Genomic DNA, 23,077 nt, shown 5'->3' on the forward strand with positions numbered 1-23,077 from the left:
GGGGTGACTAAGCTCTGACAGATCTGAAGCCTATCAAGCAGGTCTTTCTCCATCCTCCCACAGACACTCACACTGATTTTAAGGGCTGGGCTTGTGTAGACTTGATGTGGACCTGAACGAAACAAACTAAGCGTGCTGTCCTAAGCTATATGAACCATGACTGGAACTATAGAGAGCAGCTTCTCCTAAGTTAATGCCCTTGCATGCTGGGTGATAATTTCCAATGGCTGTGGGTATTGGGCATTACAATGTAACATCTCAGGAAGGCACTGGCTCAGGGAAGGTTGCTTTTGAGCGTTGCTGGACAAAGGGATGTTGGAAGAGCACCCATATCTATCAACCTACTGCCTCATCACACCAGAGCATGGATCCACTTTAAATCCGGTTTCTGCCTCCTGCAGAATTCTGGGGTTTGTAGTTTGGACCTGTCTGGCCTCTCCCTAAAATTGATTTAAAGTGAATTTAAAGTGGAGCCAAACTCTACTGTGATGAGGTTTTTAATACTTGTGGGGAAAGCGTTTTTGTGGTAGATACCATAGTGGGGTGGAGAAATTGTGGATTTGTACTCCAATATGCCATAAAACTTAAGTACTTGCAAGCAGTTATATCTGAAATCAGATTAAAACAGTTACACGAGGTTGGTATTTGGGAGCATTGAGTAGGAAGAAGAGATGAGGAGAAACCATAAATGTTACATGGTTGTAAACAATGTGAACCAACATGCTTGTGTTCGTGCCATCAGCAAGACTTTATATTTCATTTTGTTTTCACAGCAGAGGAGTCTACACATGCTGACAGTGTACATTTCTGTATTGCTCCATGCTGAAAACATTAGAGTAGATGTGACTCACTAAATCTAGTGCAGGCATGATTTAAGATTTGGTAAAGCCTTTGTACAAAACTAGATACTAAACAAACAGGTTAAACTCCTATATAAAGAGGTGTGCACGTGGCTGGCATATCGGCTCTTTGAAAAATAGTTTTGAGGACTACAACCCCCGAATTCCCCCTTTTGAGCTTTACAAAGTTGGCGGATTTGGTGACCTCTAGTCTCCAAAGGGACATTCCCAAGGACTGCATTACACTAGGATAGTAGTGGATGGGCTAAATCCATTGTGTGGATGTTAAAATATGTCTTGCTCTTTGGATGTCTTCCCAATAGTCTTGGGGCAAAAGTCTGCAAAAAAAAAAAAAGGAGGTTTTAAAAATCTTTTTATTTGGGATGAATAAGAATGCTTCCACTAATATTCTACAATCTGCACTTGGGCCATTCCTGTGCTTGTACAATATTGGTATTTTCACATTCAGAGATACAAGATTTCTTCCCCTAGCATTTATGACACAGAATACGACAAAAGTTTTGAAACATCTGAGTTGCAGTTTTCTTGGGTCTTTCACTTTAGTATATCACCTAAATATGATTATGATCTGAAATAGGTCACTATGATAAAGAGCAGGTTCAACAATACTATGTAAAGAAAATATTGTTCTAATGTGGAAGATAAAATGCTAAGGCAGGAAAAGGGAAAGCCAATTGGACTATTGACCATGACAACTGGGGTAACACTTTTCCACCCAGGACTGGGGGGGAAAAAGTTGGATATAAATAAATATAATAAACATTGTCATCATCACCATCATCTGTTGGGTCACCAAATCCTTGTCCATATATTGGGAGAAGCTAGTTAGTGGATTCTGAGAACTGTGACTTAAAAATGAAATTTCCAAATTGTGTCTCTCATGCTAACTTGAAACCACTCCTCCACAGTTTGAAGGGTGAAGGCCAATAGGGAAGAAATTGAAAAAGGAAACTGGCAGAGAGACATATAACAATGTCTCAAGATGCCAGGAAGCATGAGTCACATAGATATTTGGTGAGGACCTGATCCTACAAACAAGGTACATAAAACCTGTGGGTTTGTTTGCTAGAGTGTTGGTAGGGAATATAAAGTAGGCGAATCCAGCTTATCCTGCTTTGCTAGCTGTACTGCTAGATAGTCGAGCCATTGCACAGAAGCAAATGAAACTCCTAATACAAATAATAAAGTGGCTGGTATTTACCTCTGTTAAAGTGTACAAGTGTGAGCTATTTTATTCGGAGTCAAGTTTGTAGATCATATCTTGACATAAAACCCAGCTTTCAGGAAGCAGCACCTTTAAGACAAGAGCTGTGATCCCAGTCCGCAAAACTCCTTGGAGGGTCTTAGGTGTGAAAATGTAGCATTTTGTCTGATTTCATCAGCACTTCTAAAGAAGCATTATGACCCCTTCTGATGTAATTTGTAGAATGCATTTTCAAACCAGCATGGCATAGTAATTTGGGCTTTGGACGTAGACTCCTGAGACCAGGGTCTGAATCTCCACTCGGGCATGGAAACCCACTAGGTACATTGGGCAAGTCACATTCTCTCAGCCTCAGAGGATGACTAACTGCCTCTGAATAAATCTTGCCAAGAAAATCCTATGATAGATTTGCCTTAGGGTCACCATACATCAGGAAAAAAAAACCTTGAAGGCACATTGTCACTACTTTCAACACACTCTATAGACTGAACTAAACTTTGACTATTTCCTTTTCCCGGAAAGCCAAAAGCCAGTTAAACCCATATATTTAAAAAGTCACGTTTCAAGATGCTACAAGTTAATGTTTACTATTAAAAGCTAAGAGCTTTTCAGCTTGTTAATATTTTGAGGCCTTCTTTGGGAAATAAAAAAAAGTATTTCAAAAAATTTTGGTAAAAGAATTTCCAGTACAATTTGACTAAAAACACATGAATGAAAACTGTAGTCCCTAAATACAATGTATAGCTTTTCATTTGTATTACAGACTCCTTCATCAGAAAATTTTGCAAATTCTTTGATTTACTAAGGAAATATTTTATGTTTTCAAAATAAAATAATAATTATTTATAGTTCACGTTTCCCTCCAGCAGGGACTCCAGGCAACTTACAAATCAAAACAAATACTGTATTATTTAAACACGCAACTTTTAAAACAGTACTACTGTATTTAAAATTAGCCAGGGTACTGTATTGGTTTGACTTTTGTACCAGGATTTGAAGAAGCCAAGGTTCAAAAGTCCCTACTCAGTCTTTGAACTCCACTGGGTGAATTTAGGAAGATTGGACTCCTTCAGCTTCTGAGAAAGACAATGCTCTCTTTGAACAAATTTTGCCAAGAAAACACTGTGGTACGTTTGCCTTAGGATCACCAGAACTTGGAAATATCTTGAAGGCACACGTGAACAAGTATTAAAAACAGCAAATTCAAATAGTACAGCACCTTGTCAAAAGCCCTTTCTTTAAAAATATTCAGTTCTCAAAAGCTTGTTGAATATAAAAGGCTTTTCATGGAGACATAAGGACATAGCAACAAGGAAGGGACATTCTAGCCTCCATAGAAATGGAGCATATGTACAATCAGCAAGATGTCCCTATCTCATATCTCCAACAAAATGTGCTTGTGAAGATAGCGGAACAGAAAGAAGGGCCACCACTTATAGCTTAAGAGTGGGGAAAGTACTGTCCGTGCTCTGCATGTAACCCTACAAGTTCCCCAGGAAACTCCCCAAGCCTCTTGAACCCCCAGGAAACTGCCCCCAATCACTCAACCTACTGCAAGAACACCTCAAATGCAACAGATGAATTTTATTTGCCGTCTAAACCTAGAAAGGATTGTTTGGCTACTACCTTAGACAGCTCTGCAAAGAGGGTAGATCCATTTGCTTATCATCAGGGTTTATTTTCAGCTTCCTTGATCCACTGTACAAGGAGACCGAGGGCCAAAGTAATTTTCTTTCATCTGCCAGCACTATGTTTTATTTTGTGGGGCCATACACAATGTGAACATGCCATTGTTCTTACCTCCCCTCTCCATTCACACTCTCAATCCAACCTCCACCGCGGAGAAGCAGGGAAAACCAGAGCTTTCTCAATTTAACATCAGAATCATTACTGTTGATAGTGTATATAGAGGGCTTATTTTGATGGTCACCCTCTAAATGTCTTACAGTCAGAAAGACCATGATTTCACCTGCTTTCTAGGGTGTGAGGCTATAGAATGACTGTTATGTGCAAAATAATGTATGGTTCCAGGTCAAGGGACAAGGGGAATAATATCCTGTAATCTATGCTCCAGTGATAATTGGAGAATATCATCCCCAATTCTGTGTGCACTTCTGATTTTTTTCTAGCTGTAAAAACAAAGGAATTAAGGAAATGAAAACTCAACTAAATCAAGGAGAGGCTGATGGACAGGAGGAAGGAAACAATTGTCTTCTTTTAGAATAGTTTAGGACATAGAATGCTTTCATATCACACAATTATAGTGCTATGATTCTACAGGTTGGGTATCCCTTATCTGAAATGCTTGGGACCAGAAGTGTTTTTATGATCTCTCCAAAGCCCCTGGGGCTGTGTCGTTTTGCTGGCAGTTGTCAGAGAAACAACAGGCTTGTGGGACGCCTCGTAGCACCCCGTGTGCCCTCCCTCCTTCCCCCATCATATGGTGGGGACTGGATAAGGTGCGGTGGGGCCCTGTCCCTGTCTCCATCATATGGGAGAAGGGGCAGCAACACGAGTTGTCCTGTTGTCCTTTCCGCCATCGTATGGAGGAAAGTGCAAAATAAATTGGGTAGCTCCAACAATCCTAATTAACTCGACTTTCTCATCAGCCAAAAGCAGGCCCACACTTATCATTTAAATACTGGTAAGTTTATGTTGGTTAAAATTGTTCTTCATTTTAAATATTGTATTGCTCTTTTGTGGGGGGGGGGGGGTTGCACAATATATAAGATATGTACAGAGTGCATAGGAATTCGTTCATAGGCACTTTAATTTTCTATTCCGTGTTTCTGAGTAAAGGCAGTATTTCGCACTGCACAGAAATCTCGTTCTCACTGCAACTTTTATTTCCCCCCTGCAGAAAATGTTTTCCAGTTGCTAGAATTATGTCTCCTTAGTATCAGTGGATACCAGTCATGATGGAGGCAGGAAGATTTGGAAGAAGTGTGTCACTTAAGACCAGTTGGTAAGAGGCAATAGTGAGATAAGGCTGTTTCTGAGTTTCCCAGTGAGAACCTGAAAACAAAACTAATACAGTAGAGTCTCACTTATCCAAGTTAAACGGGCTGGCAGAAGCTTGGATAAGTGAATATCTTGGATAATAAGGAGGGATTAAGGAAAAGCCTATTAAACATAAAATTAGGTTATGATTTTACAAATTAAGCACCAAAATTTCATGTTATACAACAAATTTGACAGAAAAAGTAGTTCAATACGCAGTAATGTTATGTTGTAATTACTGTATTTATGAATTTAGCACCAAAATATCACGATATATTGAAAACATTGACTACAAAAATGGCTTGGATTATCCAGAGGCTTGGATAAGCGAGGCTTGGATAAGTGAGACTCTACTGTATTAGACTAGAGAACCTTTATGCAAATATGACCCTGTAAACATTATTTTATTTCTCGAACTTGATGAGTTATTTATGGCTGTCCTTCTCCTTCACTATCTGATAAATCAGGTTGAAAGTCAATGACTGGCCCAAGGTAATCCAGTCAGTTCCCCTGGCTCAGCTGGGCTAAAAACCCCACAAATCCATAGGAGTGGGATCATAGTGCTATAACTGTGTAATGTGAAAAGGACACAAATTCCCCCAATTCAACACTCCAGCTGATGCTGTTCAGGTCTTGTGACTCTCATGTCATTGGAGCAGCAAATCCATTCTAGGTTTTAAAATGAACAAGGGGCTACTCAAGCTGCTGAATATTTGAGAGAGAGGGTAGAAAGTCTGATCTAAAACCTGGGGTAGATTCATTACTCCACTGAAAAGAGAATAACCAGCTGTTTTTGCATATCACTCTGTCTTTCTATTTTTTTCTTCCTTTAAATACTTTCCTTGATAGCCTTCCCATCTAGACAGAATTTTGTTCTTTTTGGCATAGACGTCACATATGTATCTAAGTAAGCTCTATGGGATGTTATTTTAGGCTTTATGTTCCCCTGACTACCAATAACTTCTGTTGAGAATTGTTTCACTCAGACTCTCCCCCCCCCCCCCCCCCACCCCGCCATCCTGCTTCTTGGGAGCTTCTGATCTGATGTAGCAGACTGGCAATTTGTTCCCCCAGTGTGCCCAAAATCTTTACCATATTAATCACCACGATCCGAAAGCCAATAGCATGCATGCTGGCATTGCTCAGTAGATCACTACTTTAAATGGCACTGTTTTGCATGTCTCAATGAGCTAAGACCTGGCACCAGCCTGTCCAGTAACCTCTGCCCTGCTAGTAGAGGAGACACAGTGCAAACAATTAGGGATGCCAGCAAAGCAGAGTGAGGATATCAAGTGACTATCCCTAGGAAAATCTCGGTCAGAGCGTGACTAAGATGAGAGTTCCAGGCAGCAAGAGAGAGCTGAAAGTTATCGCTGCCCTGTGGACTCAGGTGCCCAAAGGCAAATGTTTCCTAAGGGTGGGGATTCTGCTTGTCCACTTGTGTGTGTGAATGTGTGATAGCTGTGGTCTGATAATCTCAGCGTTCGATTTCTAATCTGAACAAAGTAAAATAACTGTGTGCAACACCACACAAATTCCAAAGGTAAAGCATGGCCACCCACTCAAATTGCATATGAGTTTGACAGATTTGAAACAGGATAGCCTTCTCCAAATGTGTGACTTCCAGAGATTTGGGCAGCAAGTCCTGTTTTTCTGAGCAGGCAGGAGGGCATCATAGTAGGGAAGTCTGGATTAGAAAACTCAGCATTCTTTTACAGGTGGGTCTGGGAACTAGGTATTTTAGTGTACAGGCAGCCCCCAAGTTACAAACACGATAGTTTCTGTAGGTTTGCTCATAAGTTGAATATGTATGTAAGTTGGAACAGGTGCATTTTTAACATGTAACTCCAGCCATATGTGTGTGTGTGTGTATGTATGCATGTACACACACACACACACATATGCATGCTTTGGATAGGAGCCCTCGGTGGCGCAGCAGATTAAACCGCGGAGCTGCTGAACTTGCTGACTGAAAGGTCAGGGGTTTGAATCTGGAGAGTGGAGTGAGCTCCTACTGTTAGCTCCAGCTTCTGCCAAACTAGCAGTTCGAAAACATGCAAATGTGAGTAGATCAATAGGTTCCACTCCGGCAGGAAGGTAACTGCGCTCCATGCAGTTATGCCGGCGACATGACCTTGGAGGTGTCTACGGACAACGCTGGCTCTTCGGCTTAGAAATGGAGATGAGCACCAACCCCCAGAGTAGGAAACCACTAGACTTAATGTCAGGGGAAAACCTTTACCTTTACCTATGCTCTGGATTTCTCCTCCATTTCTGTCCCTGTGATAATTGGATTTTGAAAACTTTGGCTTGTTGTGGAAATAAAGATTAGCAAGAAAATTTCAGTGGAGATCCCTTTTCCCCATGATAACTCTTTCAGAAGTGAATTTCCCTTCCTAGAGGTATATTTCTCTCACTTCCTGTTGTCTCACCCCCATTCCTAACTATGAGTTGTTTGTAAGTCAGATGTCTGTAATTTGGGGACTGGCTGTAGTTCAGGAAACCATGTCCCATCAGCCCTAGTCAATGTAGCCATTGATGAGGGGAGTTGGAGCCAAACCACAGTTTGTTGTACATTTCTTACCTTCCTGTAGATATGTCCGGTCAACTGCTGAGATCTTCAGTGGAAGTCTCACTGACTTGCCATTAGATAATTTCATGAGAGAGGTTGTAACTTACTCTCTAGAATAGGGCCTCTTAAACCTTTTCTCCTCGCAACTCCTTTCTGTCTGACAATTTTTTTCATGACCCCTTTCTGCCCGATAAATATTTACATGGCCTCAAGTATATAGGTATATATAAAATAGGTATAAAAAAACAAACATTTCCTGATGATAATTCAGCATTTGCAAGGCTTGCTAAACAGGCTGATTTTCCTTTTTATGCAGTAAAGCAGAATCATTTTCTACATTGTAAACACTACATGTTTTTGCTAACAGATTTGTGTAAGTATCTAGTCAGAAACTTTTTACTGTTGCCAGATTTTTCATGTCCCCAACATTGGACATCCCCATTGGGTTCGGAACCCACAGTTTAAGAAGCAAAACATTGTCTCCGTGTGTTTTCTAGAGACTGCAAAAGTTTAATGCTTTACTTGCTTTCTGAAAATATTTATTTATTTATTTATTCATTCATTAAAGTAATTAATCAATTAGTATCCTGCCTTTCCCTCAGTATGATATCCAAGACAAGACCCAGTGAACACATTTGTTCATGCAGGCCTTTCCGGACTGCAGTGATTACAATTGCTTTGTCATGATTAAGTATATTAGTTTCTTTAGTGTTTTTAGTTATTTAAATGGTTTTAAAATTGTTTGATCTATACTGTAATTAAAATATTTGTCTGTCTGCTTGCCTGTTACCCTCTATAAATCTACATGCGTGATCCTAGAATGACCAGACAGAGACTGGCTTCTTACTAATTAGTTTTAACTAGAATAGACATATTCAATCCATTATTAAGGGAAGAAGTAAAACACGAATAAACCTCAGTGATTGAATGGGTCAGGGCTAGGATTTAGGGCATGATGTACAGTACTATCTTACAGAATCAAAACACAAACTGGTAAGATTTTAGATTGTCTCATCAACTACTTTGTTTAGTTGATGGATACTTGAACAAATTCTTTGGATTTCTGAAGTTTTTGCTCAAAAATGTATGAACCACTTTCCACAAAACTGCATTTACAATGGGATTGATATTCCAAATATTTTTGTGCACGATTGAGACTAATTGACAGATTATTTCCATTTTAGGTCCATTTTAAGTAGAAATTGAGATGTATTTTTTAAAAGGATTTTAGAAATTACTACTTAATTTTGTTTTGTTTTTTCTCATCATAAGCAGAAGCATTAACATCAACTGAGTCAACACCATGTAAATTTCCTAGCATTGCATATGGATTTGGAATATGTATTGCATGTGCATTTAATTTAAGAATCTTATTATGTCAAACAATATGCAAGCACAACAAAAAAATAACAAATGAGCAATCATGCTGCCAGTTTAGCTCTTTGAGGAAACACAGGATATATATGTAACAAATAAACAAAAATGTTGTTGGACTTCAACATTAGCTATGACTGAAAATGTAGTCCAATTATATCTGGAGATCAAGGATTGAGAAAGGCTCTTAAATGAAGGAATCATACAGATGGTGAATAATATGGCTTTCCTTCCGATATTGCAGCAGTAATGAGGTCTGAGAATGAAACGGAAGTGAACACAATACGTAACTAGAACCTTCACTTATGCAACAGAGGAGATTTCACTATCCCTAGATATTATGGTACAGGAACATGTTCTTCCATGAGGGGAGAAAACCAAAAGATGTACTCAGAAATATGAAGTATGTGTATGTTCCTGGTATGACTGGCTTGAAAAATGCTGAATCAAATTTTAGAGGCTCCATAGCATCACTTCCAATTTAATTTAATTTTATTGTATATTTATTGTATTTAGAGTTTCTATGCAGTTGGTTATTTAGCTTGTGCATAAATGTCGCACTACCTAGTAGACACCTTATAGGTACCATAAGATGTTACCTTAGCCTTTGTGTGTCATAATTTAAAAACAACAACATGAATGAATTGTGGTGTGTTTTCTGACACCAGGGGGATTCCAGTATACTAAAAGTTAACCAGTGGTTGTTTTTTTTATTGTAATGGGGTAATGGTTAGAATTAGCCATACAGGCTGAACACCCCAAATCTGGAATTCCGAAATCCAAAATACTCCAAAATCCAAAACTGGGCACAGAGTGGCTGAGATAGCAACTCCTTTCCTTTCTGATGGGTCAATGTATATAGCCATTGTTTCAACCATGTAAACCCATTGGGGGATTTTGGGCAAGTTGCACTTTGTTAGCCTCAAAGAAATTCAAGACCAAATCCTCCTCTGAACAGATTCTTCCAAGAAACCGCAGTACTGTGGGTAAGAAATGACTTGAAGGTACACAGCAACAGCCCTTTTCTATATCACAAAGTGATCACCAATGTTTGCAGCCTGCATTGTGCCATTTTCCTCAGGGAAAGGAATCTCCTCTGGCTATAGTTGCTGTAAGCAGTTCAGTTGCCACTCAGAAGTAATTTGACAAGGTATTGTGAATGGCCCAAAACCTGGAAGGAAACATTATAAAACTTTACGCAGTTGTATGTTTTTTAGGTCGATATACCCGAATGGTTGTTGTATGAGGACAAACCATAAGAGAGCAGTAGGGAGCTGCTTTCATTGCAACGTTCTTTGCAGGCTATTAACAAATGGGATTTAATCTTCTTGTTGGCTTGGCTGTGGTATTTATGAACTCTGAAATTTGGCACTTCTTTGACACAAGAGTTTTCAGATAAGTTCATTTGCAAATGAAGTAATGGAGATGGGCACATGAAAGGAAAATTAGAGCCTATCACAGGGCTTTATTGACAAGATTTGTTCACAGGGGTGTTGCAGTCATCTGAGGCTAAGAGAGTGTGACTTGCCCAAGGTCACCCAATGGGCTTTCATGGCTGAGCGGGGATTCAAATACTGGTCTCCAAGTCATAGCCCAACGCTCCAGCCACTGCACCATACTGGCTCCCTCTGGAAGTTGTTAGGTGTGGAAAATTATTTACAACATATATTAGGTGTATTCAGAGGTGGATAATACAGTATACTCATGATGTGACAGTGTATATGTTACTACCAGATTTTACAATACAAACATGGAAAATTATGTGGATTGTTGCCATGATTGGACTTCCTGCTGTTCTTCTCCACATTCATGTTTGCTTCATAGAAAAGTTGCTCATTAATAGGAATATTTTTGAACAAAATGAGCCTCTCTCTGTGGGAGCAAGCCTTTGATAAATAACGCAGTGCAATAATTTAAATCTGGAATCGTGCAATGGATTATGGAATGGCTTTAGGCCTTATCTTTGGATGACACACCTCATATCGGAATGTATTTTAATTACGTTTTTATGTCTGTTTTAATTTTAATAATTTTATTCATGTCTGTGTTTTATGCCCAAGGTACTGCACAGGTGCCATTTGTAAGCCACCTTGGGTCCCCCTCTGGGTAGAGAAAGGCGGGATATAAATATTGTAAATAAATACATACATACATTGGAGAATTAGTAGTTTATACATAATAAATTGTTTTCACTTAGAATAAGGGTTATGCTAAAGTGTAATTCTTTCAAGTTTTAGAGAATTTGCAGGTGGTGACTATTCATGGTGGTTGTGTGCCAGCTGTTCAGGGTTTTAAAGGAGATGAAAATACAGAGGCTGCTGACTGCAAGCCAATGTCAGGAACAGAATGCTGTTTGTTACACTAGTAAGTACAAGTGCTTGACTGTCTTAGATTTCTATTTGAATGCCTTCATGTTAATCAATAAAGAGTTTATAGCTGATTCATATAAAGAGCCGCAAGCATATTTATAGTATTCCACTTAGGAGCAAAGCTGGGAAATGATTTTTCATTCTGTATCTTTCTATGTGTGGTAATAAAATACCAAGGAAAGGGGCTATTTATGTCATTTGTTATTGTATGCCTTGTGCAACACATGTCATATGTTGTTCCGTTCCTGACTTATGGAGACCCTAAGGCAACCCTATCACAGAGTTTTTGAGACCGAGAAAGTGCAATGTGTCCAAGGACATTGGAGCAAATGGTGGTGCTGGACTTATCCTTGGCCCTAAAACAGAACAAAATACCAAGGTAAAACAGGCTGGTCCTGGCTCTAAAATAAAAAAAATACTGTGACCCCCTGAATGCGAGACCTCCAATAGCCTTGGTCATCAACAGCATAAGTCTTGCAAACTCAGTTCAACTATAGTGGAGTCAATCCATCTGTCATGTGGTTCCTTATCACAATGGGTCTTTTGAATTAATGAGAGCTACTTAAGTGTTAATTCATTTGAGTAGCTTCCATTATGGAATCAGTCATGAATTGAACAATAAAAAAGAAAATCAACTTTAAAATGGTAGAAGCATAAAGTTGTGACAAGGAAGCACAAAGCACAAAATGAAGAGGAAGAAGCATTATTTTCTTCATTCTGTACTCATTCCAGCCTCCCTCCCTCTCTTGCTCCCTCTCCCCCCTCTCTCTCTATGAAGCCAAACATGCCAGTAATAGAAACCACAGAAAATCAACTAACCCAAAGTTCTTGAAAGCAGACAAGAACAAAGTAGACAGCAATCTTCTAAAGTGGACAAGAGAACGAGGCACGGAGGCTGCTCCCTTGAAGCCCTAAAGCCCTGTACTCTCTTGCTAGTGCTCTACCTGGCGCTAGCTCTTAACTCAGAATGCTGCTTGTATGTCAAAGCGAAACCTGGGCTGAGCAATGGCTCTTAAATCAAAAAGGTCTTAAGTTGGGACACTCTTAAATTGAAGCTCTACTGTATAGGAAAAATTCAGAAGATTTCAAGACTATCACCTGGCCTTCCCCTATATCAAGACACCGACCCAATGAATCCAGTATTGTATACTGCAGTGGTGAAGGATCTAGGCCTTCGTGATCACATTTGGCCCACTGGAGTCAAATAAAGCCCGGATGTTCCTGGGGAGGTGTTGTGTTGTCATCTCCAGCTTTTGGATGGGCTCTCCTCTATGCTCAAAGGCTGAAATAGTTCTCTGAAGACTTCAACTTTCAAGGAACCATCCAAGGTACTGAACCTTATCCATCAAATAATGTCTTGGTTAGCTGTTTTAAAGTTCTCACTAACACCCATAACCAACATCCATCAATAGCATGAGGCTGATAGGAGTTGTAGTCAAGTAAAAATTAGCTATGCTCCCCCTCTGCAAAATGTCAGAATTTCTGTCCAAGACATCAATCTGTTAGAAAGCAGTAGAAACAGCACTGAGAGCCGTTTTACACAGCCATATAACCCAGAATATCAAGGTAGATGATTCACAATATCTGCTTTGAACTGGATTATCTGAGTCTGCATTGTCATTTAATCCAGTTCCATGGATTACATACAGCTGTGTGGAAGTGGCCTGAGTCTTGTGACACTTCAAATATGGGCAACATTTTATTTACTACATACTTTCAGATCAAAGTTCAGGCCAAAACCCAGAGGAGATTCACAACTACCCCATTGCCATAGAAGCCACTGAATGCAATTTATTTAAAAGAGAAATGGCTACTCCTGGAGCTATCAGGAATGGTAATTCGTATTTTTATTTTTATTTTGCCTCCAACGTGTATTGGAAGGTAGAATATGAGGAAGCCAGGAAGATTGCTTTGGTGCACAAACTGGCTTTGGGAAAGCCATGTCTGAGTGTGGGGGAAAGTGGCATTTTATTTTCAGAAGAGAAGGTTTCTGAGATTGGGTCTACACTGCTATATAATCTACATTATCAAAGCAAATAATCCATATTATCTGCTTTGGATTATATGTGGCTCTTTCTACACTGCCATATAATTCAGTTTCTGATCCCAAATTATCTGCTTTGAACTGGATTACACAGCAGTGTAAACTCATGTAATCCAGTTCAAAGCAGATAATCTGAGATCAGAAATTGGATTATATTGCAGTGTAGAAAGGGCCACCTATAACACTATGACTGGATCTACACTGCCATGTATTCCAGACTATCAAAGCAGATAATCCACATTATCTGCATTGATCTGGATTATATGAGTTTACACTGCCATATAATCAAGCTCAAAGCAGATAATCTAATTTTTATAATGTTTATAGCAGTGTAGATCCAGCCTATGTTACACAATTTTGGCACTGGGATATAAATATCATTTCCTAATTGGTTCTATCACAAAAAAAAACCAAGGAAAAGGTTTATTAAACTACAAAAACTGGATTTTATATGCCAGTGTAGATGGGGCCTGAGAAAGTACTGTATCTGAACCGGAAAGGTTGTGTGCCTGGTAAGGCTGCCTTGAGCATTTGCTGCTGCCATCTAGTGGCTTGACATATAGTACAATATGCAAAAAAGCATTAGCACCCTGATGCGAGCAAATGCGCTAATTATTTGTGAATTTGTCAAGAATGGTTGGAGGGACAAATCATTAGAAATATATGCTCCCAGGCCCTTCCAGACAGGATGCAATCCCAGGAGGAACTGGGATAAAATATCCAGGGATCCCCACAGGGCCCACACATGGAAAGTTCCGGACCTTACATTAAGATCCAGATCTTTCCAGGTGTAAAATTAATCCGGAGTAAACTGGAATTTCCCAGTTTACTCCAGATTAATTCAGTTTTAACTGAGACATCATTTGGGCACCTGTGACAGGTCTCATGTTTTGGGCCTGTCTGGATGAGCACTCAGAGAGCAGTGGGAACAATAAAAACATTAACTGGGCTCCCTCTTCAGGCATGGAAAAAATAAAGAGAGAAATTTACATTGCTAATGTAAGATGAGATGGAAGCTATACTACAAAAGTGCATTTACAATGTCGAATTAAACCACTTTAACTGCCATTGCTCAATTATATAGAATCATGGAAATTCTAGTCTGATGAGGCACCAGCCCTCTTTGATAGAAAAAACTAAAGACCTTTTAAAACCGAAACTACTATTATTCCATAGCACTGGCAGCTAAAGTGGTGTCAAGCTGCATTAATTCGACAGTGTAAATCAGTGGTTCCCAACTTTTTTTGGCCAGCGACCACTTTGACCAGGGATCATTCTCCAACATTAGTACCAAAGGGGTTACGAATCAGTTTTTGGTCAACTTTAGATTCGGTTTGATTATTTGGGGTGCTGATTCAGAAAATTGCAATAGATAGACCAAATCAGCTCTAGTTTCTGATACAGAACATATGTCATCCAGTAGTCACCATTGGCTTGCCCACAGAAAACCATATTTAATAATATAGAGCTGATGTGGTCTATCCAATGCATTTTTCTGAATCAACACCCCAAATAACCCCAGGAACAGGTCTAAAAACAAAGACACCAAGAACAATTTGTTTTGGTTGGACTGTAGTAATAATGCTGAGGCCACAGACTGTATTACAGGTTGGGAACCACTGGTGTAAATGCACCCCAAGAAAGAGGAATCTGGGTAGGCTCCAGAACCAGGGACAGCATGTCATTTTCAGTTTTCACAGAAGTCTGGATGAACCGAGATGATGAACCATCATTGACCTACCTCACAGAATTCTTTGAAGATAAAGTGGGGAGCAAGACGGCATTTGGATATAAATATGGTTAATGACATAAGCAGGCCAGTGTAGCTTGGTGAGTTCATAGTTGGGCTAGGACTCTGAAAAACCAGGGTACAAATTCCCATTTATTCATGGATTGGGTGACCTTGGGCAATGGACAAGTCACCTTCAGAGGAAAGTAAAAGGCAAATTCTCTGAACAAACTCTGTCAAGAAAAACCTGAAATAATTTTACCTTTATAATAATAATAAAAACAATAAAAACACCCTCTCCCCAAAAAAACGCCAAGTCTAACAGATTAGTCTGGTTTGTCTGTTTCAAAATTCAATACTTGTTATATCTTTATGGTTCAAATCCACAAGACAGGGTGAGCTCCCATCTGTCAGCTCTAGCTTGCTGGAACATGAGAGAAGCCTCCCAGCAGAATGGTAACACATCCAGGTGTCTCCTGGGCAATATCTCTGTAGAAGGCCAAATCTCTCACCAGAAGCAACTTGCAGTATGTTCTCAAGTCACTTCTGACACAATAAGAAAGAGACGATTTGAAGGCACATAACCACCATTGCCACTATCATGAAAAATTATTTTCTTTGTCACTGAAGTTAAGTACTTTATCGCAGTGTTTTCAAACACAACCTTTTATCACTTATACTCCCCAGTCATTAAACGTTGATTTATTGCATGATGAATATTTATCGCAACACAAACATAGGGTGTTAGCTGCCTTTTTGTTTTGCAATTTAGTTATATAATTGTGGTTTTATATTTAATTTTACTCTGTCAAGCAGATGGCTTTTGGACTGGAGTGCAGTATTGTTTTAAATAAACGTATAAAGTACCCTTTTATCTTTTTAACGTTGTATTCTTTAACCTGAGATTTGAATTGTCTTGAAGTTGCAAATGATTCAATTCTATTTTAATGTTCATTTTTGTATGCTTTTAATTTTATTATATTTTTACATTGTGAGCCACTCTGAGTCCCACTCTGAGACGCGATATACAAATAAATATTATTATAAATATAAAATATGAAAATGAATATAATAATTGGGCAAATTAATGCAGACGGAAGAGACAGTAGGGGGCACTATGCTCCTTTTAGGCTAAATTTGCTGGAGAACACGGCACAGAATTATGTAATTTAAAAGCAAATGCTTCCTTCCCAGTGGCTTTCAGTGCTTACTAATATAGAATGCCAGCTGGCACAGACTGCTGCTTGCGCTTTCCAGCTCTGTCAATTCCAGTTCAGTTTTCAAAAATATTTTATTGGTTTTAACTAAATAACCATGCAAGCATATACACGTCTGTTTGTTTATTTAAGTCCCAATGCCAGCTCTCACGACATTTTTGCTGTGCTGAACCCATAGCATAACACCACACCGTAAATTCACAATGTAATGATAATCTTGTACTAAGGCATAGTGATACAGAGTCCTAAGAAACAACCTGATTTCTTTATGTAATACTATACAAAAGGGATTCATTCCATCAGGCATGCCAGTGGCAGAGTTTGGGAAAGGATTGTAACTCCCAGAATGCCCCAGCCAGCATGCAGTATTAGCAGGTGGCTTCTAGGTCAAGGCAAATGGTGAGACTATTCTGGGTTTTAGTGTGAACTTTAAAAGAACCTATCCAAGGTCCCAAACCCTATTGCTCAAATAGGTTCAAAAACTTAGATCTACAGCTGGATTTACACTGCCCTATATTCCAGGATCTAATCCCAGATTATTTTCTTATCCCAGATTATCTGTCAGAGTAAATTCATATAATCCAGTTCAAAGCAGATAATCTGTGATCAGATTCTGGGATATAGGGCAGTGTAGATCCAGCCTATATTACCATGTAACATTTAGATTATCTGCTTTGAACTGAATTATATGGCAGTGTAAACTCAAGCTGAATCTACACTGCCATGTAATCCAGGTTATTAAATCAGATAACCACATTATCTGCTTTGGACTGTATTATATGTATCTACGCTGCCATACAAACCAGTTAAAAGCATAATATTTGGATTTTAAATGGCAGTGTAGATGGAGCCTCATATAATCCAGGTCATGAGTTAGGATTCTGGGAGGCCAGTCCAAAACATCTGGAAGACCAGTCAGTGCTGTAGGTTAGTTTATCAAAATCATCATAACATGGGGGAGAGGGAATAAAGAAAAGAAAAAAAATGACAATGTAAAAGTTTCATTGTTGTGGTTGGAGTGTGAAATGGAAGCTGGAGGTGAGGAGCAACTGGGAGAAGGGAGGAGATTGGAATTCAGAATGAAATCCAAAATATATATGGGTGATATAAGAAAAAAGGTGCAAAAATATTTTGCTAGTTTTCAGAATTCACCTTCATCAGGCAAAGATGGTTAAAATAATTATCATGCAAGCAAAACAGAAGTGATGCTGTCAGAGTCACAAAAGACTGCAAGTCTCCATCTTTGATTTTGGATATGGTTGCCACATTGAAAACTGGAGGGGATCCTGTACCTGTATCCTGTATCTGGAAGAAATTTCAACAGATTGTTACCTGGTTTTGAGACAAGCAGCACCTGTTGACATTCCCTTTTACACAACCATTGGTTACATTCATTCATCCAAATGTTTTGGACTTCGACTCCCACAATTCCTGGCCTCAGACACCTTCCGTTTATTCCTTTTAAAAGGAAAGGACCTGAGGCCAGGAATTGTGGGAGTCGAAGTCCAAAACACCCGGAAGACCAAAATTTGCCCATGCCTGCCTCACACTGAAGGACCCAGAACATTTTAACCAAATCCATAAATAACAAAATTTGAGAAAATTTATGTTCCTGATTTGAAAATGTTGTTCCTGTTTAATTGAGTAGTATTTACTTTGAAAGTAGTTGTTATACTCTGGTAACTTTGTTTTTGTGGCTGCCACAAGCTATGGTGAATTGCTTGAGACTCTATGAGATATTCATTGAAAAACTATAGCAAAATGTGCTATAAGATGTCTTGCAAAAACAAAGTCTTTGCAGTTTAATAAACCTTTTCGATGTTTTTATGACAGAACCAATTAGGAAATTACATTTATAGCCCAGGAACAAAAATTGTATTACATACCATATTGTTGTCAAAAAAAATAAAACTCACTAGAGTGAGGGGATGACTATTTATAGGGAGAGAACAAATTATTTTCCCTATCTATTATCACTGAAACACTCTGAAACATGAAGATTTTTACAGGAAGAAATAGGAACCTTGGTTGTACGATCTTACCTAGTTGGGGGTGGTTGGGTTTCAAACCCTTCTGTTCCCTCCACCATTCCATTCTGGAATTTATATTTAGGAACAGAATAAAAAACTTTATATTCCTATATTGTTTATTCAATATGATTTTATTCTGTATTGTATATCCCTTTGCTTGGTGGAGAGGTTCAGTCTCCTCTCTTCATTTTCTTTGATATGCACGCACAGGACATTTTTTTCCGTGTCAGGAGTGACTTGAGAAACTGCAAGTCGCTTCTGGTGTGAGAGAATTGGCCGTTTGTAAGGACATTGCCCAGGGAATGCTGAGATGTTTTGATGTTTTTACTATACTTGTGGGAGGCTGACCTTCAGGTCAGCAGCCCAACTTTCAAGTCAGCAGTCCTGTCAACACAAGGCTTTAACCCACTGTGCCATCAGTGGCATGCAACTATAGGAAAGATTTATCTGAGTCCTTTCTGTGCTTATAGGAGTATTTCTTTTTTAAGCAAACCTTGAAATCACTGCAAGTGACACATTGCATATTGTATGGAATCATGCTTACAGGCAAGATAGGTTAGTCTTTTTTATTTAAGGCCTGATGCCATGTCCATTGGCCAGCCTAGACATATATTGTCCCAGAGGGACTCTAGAATATTACATAATAATTGTACTGAGCTGCCAGTTTTCTTTTCCTGAGATTCATCACTTTTTTTAGATTGTCTTACTCAGTCCTTAATTATTTTAGTCACTCTGGTTCATGCAACCTCAAATGGCCTTACAGCATCAGAAGTTCCCTCCTCGCTCTATATCCCCAGCCCCAAACAGTCGTTCTTCTTCTAACCTTTTTCCTTTTTATCGTTTTTATTGCCACAATGTATACTTGCTGAATCTCTGTCTGGCTTACTCTCACTTTCCCCAAAATGCAAGCAAAGATTTGTGCTCCTCATCACTGCAAGCCATTGTTTTTACCCCAGGAAGTGACCCAAAATGCTGTGGCAGTAGGGATGCACAGAATTAATGGGAACTAAATGTGTTTTCTTCGCAGCAAAACCTTTCAAAATGTGATATTTCTCCTAACAGAACTATTACCTTGAGGCAAGATGTCTGGACCACGAACAGCAAAGCAGCTAACTGCTGTGAATATATTGTGCAACAGTCCAATCATCCATAAAAGCCTCAAATAATACAAGAAGCTTAGGCAATTATTCCACAAGTTCTGTCTCAAACAGTTGGGAGTACAGAGGGAAAACTGCATTTGGGTGGATAGGACTGATCTGGCCTTAATACAGATATAACAAGAGGCAGCATGGTATAGTGGTTTCAATATTGGACTATGATCCTGGAGACCATAGTTCGAATTCCTGCTCACAACCATAAAACCCATGGGTGACCTAGGGAAGTCACACTCTCTCAGCCTCAGATGAAGACAAAGGAAATTCCCATGTGAAAAAATCTTGTCAAGAAAACCCTGTAATGAGTTTGCCTTCGGGTCACCAGAAATCAGAATTAATTTTAAGGCACACAATAACAAACTATATGTTTCTTGGCATTACATCTTGGTGAAAATTTGGTAAGAGACAAAAATAACATGGAAGAAACAGGGATAAGTGCCTATATCACAAAAGAAGAGCAATTCAACATGTTTCTGCATGTTCCCCCCACCCCAAATTAAAAACTTGCACATTTGAAATGAAACAATCAGGTCAGGTAATTGCTTATTATTTCATTTTGGTGGCAAATTTATAGGTCTATACATTTTAAAAACATGCTTAGTAATGCTGGTAAGGTAGGCTTATTGGCTGTCCCCTTTTCTCTTTATTATGTTGTTCATGTATTTTGAAGGCAGCTGCTGTTTAACTTGCCTTTTGCAGGCAGGCACATATCGGTACTATAAAATCAACCCTTTCTTTTTCAGCTCAAGTTTTTCTTGCGTGATTCACTGCAGCCATTCTGCTCCAGCCCAGCATCAGAAACCTGTTTTGTTCCAGTCCTTCTTCACCACCCTCCAAAGGCTGATGTTGCTTTAAAGAACCCTCATACTAAACTGGGGATGAGGAAGAAATGGGAATATGGACAAGGATGAAGAGACTTTGTGAAAAAAAAAGTTTTGCTGTCAGAGGCTTTGTTAACTGTGGTAAGCCTGTATTCTGTAATGATGGGCAGTAAGTATGATTTTCAGGTACTGGAGGGGAAAAAACACATAAACCAGGAGTTGTTAGAGTCTGGTCATCTAGAAATTGGTTATATCTCTACCAGCACTTGGTTCCAAATCATGAATAATCAAAAAGGTACAATCCATGTACTGCAGGTCTACATAGGGAAGCCAACGTCCTTTGTTTTACATGCTGCGAGAAGACTCCTTAAATTACAGCAGACATGTGCTGAAAACCCAGCTGTTGGCTGCTCTGAGAACTTTGCCCCTGGGAAACAGAGTCAAATGGAAATGGGAATGCTATCTAAGCAGAGAAAGAAATGCACGTGTTGTTGTTTACTGACATCAGGTCAACTCTATAAATGAGAGATCTCCAAGGGCCCTTCCAGACATGCCTGAATCCTGCTTGTCCTGCAGACTCAGGGACATGGCTTTCTTCATTGAGTCCATCAATCTGTAATCGCTCTTTCTCTTTTACTATTGCCTTCTAACTTACTAAGCATTATCATCTTTTCTAGTGAGTCACACACTGTGTGTCCAATGTATAGGAGTGTCTGTTTAACCATCTTGGAGTCTAGGGAGAGTTCAGGGTTGATTTTTTTCTAGGACCCATTTATTTCTGTTTTTAGCAGTCTGTGTCCCAGAGGTTAATTCTGTGACTGCAGAAAAAATAGAGTGCATAAATCAGGAAAGATTTGTAAGAAGTCTTGAAAGTAAGGGTGGGCTTTTTGACTCAGCTGCGAATTGATAGAGGAAATGGAGCAAATGGAATAATGTATATTGCTCCTTGGTTGAACCTTTGCTTTGCATTCAGGAGACCACAAGTCTGTTTTTGTACAATGTTTGTCTTTTGTAAGGATGCAAGGTGGAACACAACAAGATTTTACCATCTACATCTTATTATCACAACAACCCTGGTTAGGCTGAAAGATGAGTTACCCAAGGCTGGATGGCCATCTGTCGGGGGTGCTTTGAATGCGATTTCCTGCTTCTTAGCGGGGGGTTGGACTAGATGGCCCTTGAGGTCTCTTCCAACTCTACTATTCTATGATTCTATGATTCTATGATTCTAAGTTATCCATAAGGTTCATGGATAATTTTGATTTGAACTCAAATCTTTTGAATCCTAGTTTAATGCTTCAAGTTAAAAGTATCAGGTAACATGTGATGTGAAAGCTGGCTGCCCAACATAAAGAAGACTGACCAACATAGGAAAATAATGTCACCTAATATTAGGAAATTCCCTCTGAATTCACTATCTTTTTCTCGTTAGTATGCTGGACCAAGTCCAGCTTTTCATAGAGTATGCCCAACTGCACTGATGAATCTTTTTTTGAAATAGAGACATGGCATTTGGGTGTGATGGAAACTGTGCTAAACTGAGAATGCATTGCTTCCCTGGACAATTTGTATCAGATAATGAAAGCTGTCTCTGTTTTAAAGAATTTTGGATATTCCTAAAATTAACCTGTCTATATTTTACACCCAATCATCAAATCATATATTGCTCCTCTGTGCTGCATGAAAGAACTCTTTAGTTCCAAGTGGTTCTCAGCACCCAATTTTGGCAAAGTTCTTATGAGGCCAATCCTGAGCAAGCAGATATTATTAAGGTGACCAAAGTATAAGTATAAGTAAGTCTCCTGTACAGCAAAGAGTCTTGTGAAATCTTGAAGACTAATATAAGCCTTGCTGTGAAATAAGCTTTCCTGAACTGGGACTCTCTTGATCAGACACACATTGTACAACCAGTAGACATGCACACATAAATATAGCAGAAAAGGTAGTTTTAACAGAAACCAAAAATTGTGAAAAGGCAGAGCTCTGGAAAAATCATGTTTTGAAACAACTTTCAGTATTTTTCAGCCAGCAGGGTCAGCATGATGCAGATATTATGGGAATTGTAGTTCAAAAACTCACTTTGCAAAGGTCTGTTAAAGGAAGAACTAGAATTACTGCTGTTGTGAATGATCACTGTGTTTATCTCCTAGTCAATAAAATATCTGACAAAGAACTTCCTTTTTATTAAGACTTTTCCTGCCCACTCAGCTTCTCCAGTACACTCCTCCTGAAGACGCAGGTTCACAGTCTGAGGGTGATCTTGGACTCAGCGCTGACCCTGGAACCCCAGGTGTTGACAGTGGCCAGGAGCGCCCTCGCACAATTAAAACTTGTGTACCAGCTGTGCCCATACCTTGAGACGCCAGACTTGGCCATAGTAGTCCATGACTTGGTCACATCCCGTTTGGACTACTGCAATGCTCTCTACATCTTAATTTATGGTGCCCACTAGGACAAATATATATCATATATATTTGTATAAAATAAATGCAGTATCATGTGCCAAAAAATATTTCCTGCACGCCGTAATTTACTCATTTGTTTAATGCAGTACTAGACACACATGTTTTGCCTGTAATACAGTGTGGTGTAGAGGTTTGAGTGTTTTCCTGCGACTAAAGAACAGGATTTAAATTCCTACTCAGCCATGGAAACCCAGTGAGAGACCTTAGGCAGGTCACCCTCTCTCAGCCTCAGATGAAG

The 23,077-nt window shown here is 39.2% G+C and overlaps 1 long non-coding RNA gene across 1 annotated transcript; it reads left to right on the forward strand.

Moving 5' to 3' along the window:
• Window positions 1-1,083: 1,083 nt before the first annotated feature.
• Window positions 1,084-21,607, forward strand: LOC103278684 (uncharacterized). The gene is made up of 3 exons (XR_010005437.1): window positions 1,084-4,708; window positions 4,925-5,029; window positions 20,297-21,607. It is a non-coding gene; the product is annotated as an uncharacterized LOC103278684 (long non-coding RNA).
• The last annotated feature ends 1,470 nt before the right edge of the window (window positions 21,608-23,077 follow it).

This window comes from Anolis carolinensis, chromosome 4 (assembly GCF_035594765.1).
Source record: "Anolis carolinensis isolate JA03-04 chromosome 4, rAnoCar3.1.pri, whole genome shotgun sequence".
Classification (NCBI taxonomy): domain Eukaryota; kingdom Metazoa; phylum Chordata; class Lepidosauria; order Squamata; family Dactyloidae; genus Anolis; species Anolis carolinensis.